Below are 3,749 nucleotides of genomic sequence, written 5' to 3'. Positions count from 1 at the left end.
AGAAGAAGAGAAGGATTCCAGTAGATTGTGTCATCAAATGACTATGACTAATTTAAACATTTAGGTATTAATAGTGGTACAGTATTTTGAATTTAAAGGAAATAAAAAAAGGAAACATCTACCTGCTTTCACTCCCCAATAATGATAGTAATAAATGACAGTGATAAAGGAGGATGAAATGAACTTCTGGTATTCTTGTGTTAAGGTCGTAGTAAAATCTAGACATTAATGGTGAACTGTTTAGTGCACTTAAAATAAAAAAGCTGTTTAATGGGTTTTCTGGTTTTCTTTAGCTTTAGAGGTCATTAAATGTTTTTAGCTTGGTTTTTGGTTTTTTTTGCTTTGACTTAAGACAAATTCCATTGTACTAAAGGTGTAAGATTTTATTACATTGGCAATATAAGACGGGTCTTCCATCCCAGACTGGTTGGTAATATGAGCTGGGTGAAAAGGTAATTACATGCTCTGCTGGAAAAGGGGATGCAGTTCTCATCATCTTTCAGGATTTATCTCCATGAGTAGACAGGCACAGTAAGTATTTATCATTAGTTGCTTTTTTTCATTTATAATTTTTATTTTAACTCTTACATTTTTACATTTATACACAATTATTTTGGCTTTTAATCAGAATTTGAATAAATATTATTAAAAATAAATTTATAACACAAATAAGGAAGTGGCTTTTGTTTTCCTCTTCATACAGTAACTGTAACACTTTAGGGGATGAATTAAACAGATCCTTGGGATATTTAATTGGGAATTGCTGATAAGTATTGATGTTGCTTAGTATTTATGTGGCACTGTTTTCTGGTAGCACTAACAAAAAAAAAGTTGTCGTGTGAAGGGAATTATTAGAATTGAAAATAAGAACAGCTATAACTAAATGCCTTCAATGAGACCCAGAGTATTGTCTTTATGAATGGCTTCGGGCTAAGCTGTGAGTAGATACCCAGATTTGCCAGCTGCTGATCCCTAGTAATCCCATCCTGCACCAGGCATTAGCGCTTGAGGGGTATGTGCTGGGGAATGCTGTGTGTCTCCTTGAGTAGGAGGGTGGTTTCGTTATCAGCTTGAATTTTAACAGCAGTCACAAGGAAAGCAAGTGATTTTGAACATGGATAAACTGGGTTTACTGTCGTCTTCAGGATGTACCAGAAAATGGAATGAAAACCCAGTCATCCAGCTGTTGGGGGTTGGAGGGAGTTGTATATAAAGAATTGCAAAAACAAAGAAAGACACTGTGCTTCTAGCCTCTTTATTAATTGATATTATTTTTACTTTACAAAGGTTACTTTGTTTCAATTGGGCTTTTGCCTAACATTTTCCTAGACAGTCTCTAGGAGTAGTGAGGGCAGTAAGCAACACTGGACCAAGTGCAAATGCAGACCCTTGTGGAAACTTCCAGTCCTTGTGGGAAGTCTCCTAAGGGAAATCTTATCAGTACAGCAAATGTCTGAAATGCCCTAATACACCTTAATTCTTCTATCTGTTCTTTCACAGTTCTTTTAGAATATTAGATGATTATGATGTGGAAAACTGCACCCAGAACAGCTGAAACGCTTTGAGCTTGAGAGACTGAATACCTGTATCAAGGAGGGGTTCTGTTAACTCCAGCCAGCAAACCTAAAGGAATTGCTTTCTACCAGTGTGTGAAGACGAAGATATTGACCCAAATGTTAGTGGCTCTCTGATGGTGTGCATAGATGGTGTTGCTAAGAGATGGGAACTGCTTTGAAGCCAGAATTGCCCTGGAGCGCAGCTGGTACCAGGCTTGACTCCAGTAACGATGGCAGAGAAAGCAGCAGGAGCAGAGCTGTGCCGGGGTTGGCCGCGCCTCCACACCCCACGGACAGGCCCCGCTGTGGGGATCCTCACAGCTGCAGTAAGATGTGGTGGAGTGATGGAGCAAATGGGAAATGCAGCTTGTGGGAGGAGAAGGGGGCGCTTTCTGTTCTCCTGATGTATGGAATCACTCGGGCTGCTGGCCATGAGATTTTTTTCCCCTGTTCTTTTTGTTACTCTTAAGGTCTGTTTAACATCTCTCAAAGTCTCTGCTGAACTGGAGCATTTTTTTGACGTTTCCATACCAGGACTGGTTAGTTCTGATCCGAGGGCATCCTTGGATTGTAATTTGAAAAATCCTGGGAAATATGCTCGTCTGAATCTGGCACATTTTTAATTTCTACCCTTAATTGCTTTTTCTGCTAGTAATGATTCTAATGGTATGGACTTGTTTTAATACGGCTGTTAGCACAGTTGATTTCATGTATGCCTCTGATATTTGATATATTTCACATCCATCCCTTCTGAAGTGGGCACAAAGACTTTCATCTTTATTAGTTTTAGGCCTGCAGCTTCAAAGATAGCAGAAACAGTTTCTGCTCTCCTCTTCCAATTTGCTAGAACAAGAATCTTCCAGAGGCAAATGTGCATTCCCATGAGATGAGAATATGTGATCTCTTTAGCCTTCATCAGATTTGGCCGATTTTGAAATGAGATGATGACTTATTTTGTTGCTGCTCCTTTTAATTATTTTCTCACTTTCCCTTATGCTATGAACTCCCTGGGTCTTTCTTACAAGTAGATTTGATGTTACTTCCAGAAGTGCACTCAGCAGTAATTAGACGTACCGTAAAAAATGAAAAGATTAGGAAGAGATCGCCTTCCAAGAAAACTTTTTTTTCGTAAACAGCAGCGTGAAATCTGAAAAGACATCACAGAGCTACTTCTGCTGAACTGTGAAGTAAGAAATACTATTAAATTATGGAAGAATTTATATTTTTCCACCAATTCTTTAATAAATGCCTGTATATGGATGCATGTGGTTTGCAGCAATGCAACTCATAATGCCTCCTGCTCTTTATCTAAGAATGTTTAAATGGTTTAAGTGAAAGTTCTGTACATAGGTTTTTTTTTTTTTTAAAAAAGAATTAAAGCCATCAGTTCTTTTCATCATGTGTATCCTACTCATAGTCTAAAAAGAGTCAGTCGAATTATTTTTAATAGAGTGAGCTTTAATTCTCTCTAAAATATGTAAAATAATGAATTTGAAACCAGAATAAAGTTACTACACTGTGAAGGAAAGTATATTTGTTAGCAAGTCTGTATTTGTTATCTTTAAAAGAGAAGACATGTTTTAAAGTGGGGTTTTTATCACTCATAGTCCAGCGCTGTTCTTTGAACAGTAACACCTCAACTTAAAGGTTATTTTGAAAACTTTTCTCACTGCAGAGAATCTACTAAACTTGCAGTGAAATCAACTGTTTCAGTTACATTTAGTTTTATGCAAATAGGTGGTACCATGAAACCTCCTCTTTCTGCTTCTTTTGAAGACCTAAACCTAAGTGACGTGAACTTAAGACATCTCTGGATTGTAAATAAAAAAATTCCTGACCCTTGCTTTTTTGAGCATCCTTAAAAAAATTTCATATGACACCCATGTTTTAAAAGAATCTGGGAGAGTAATGTTCTCAGAAATTAACTTCTTCACTCTGAGACTACAAATCCAAATTGTGTTAATTTAAATTGCAGCCAGCAAGACGAAAATCCATTACTTCCCTCAAATTCAGTCAGTGAGGAAGGAGTCCTAGAAGAGTAAAATCAACAGTCATCAGGACAGATTTACCAGCATAATAATGTAACTTATCTGCTTTTACAGAAGACCCAGAATATCTAAACCATGTTGATATGCTGTTTATAAAAACCCCAAAACAACCAGGAACTGAAACAACAAGACCAACCTTAACCCC

Source organism: Corvus brachyrhynchos, unplaced genomic scaffold, assembly GCF_000691975.1.
Source record: "Corvus brachyrhynchos isolate BGI_N302 unplaced genomic scaffold, ASM69197v1 scaffold249, whole genome shotgun sequence".
NCBI lineage: Eukaryota > Metazoa > Chordata > Aves > Passeriformes > Corvidae > Corvus > Corvus brachyrhynchos.
This window is presented reverse-complemented; position numbering follows the sequence as displayed.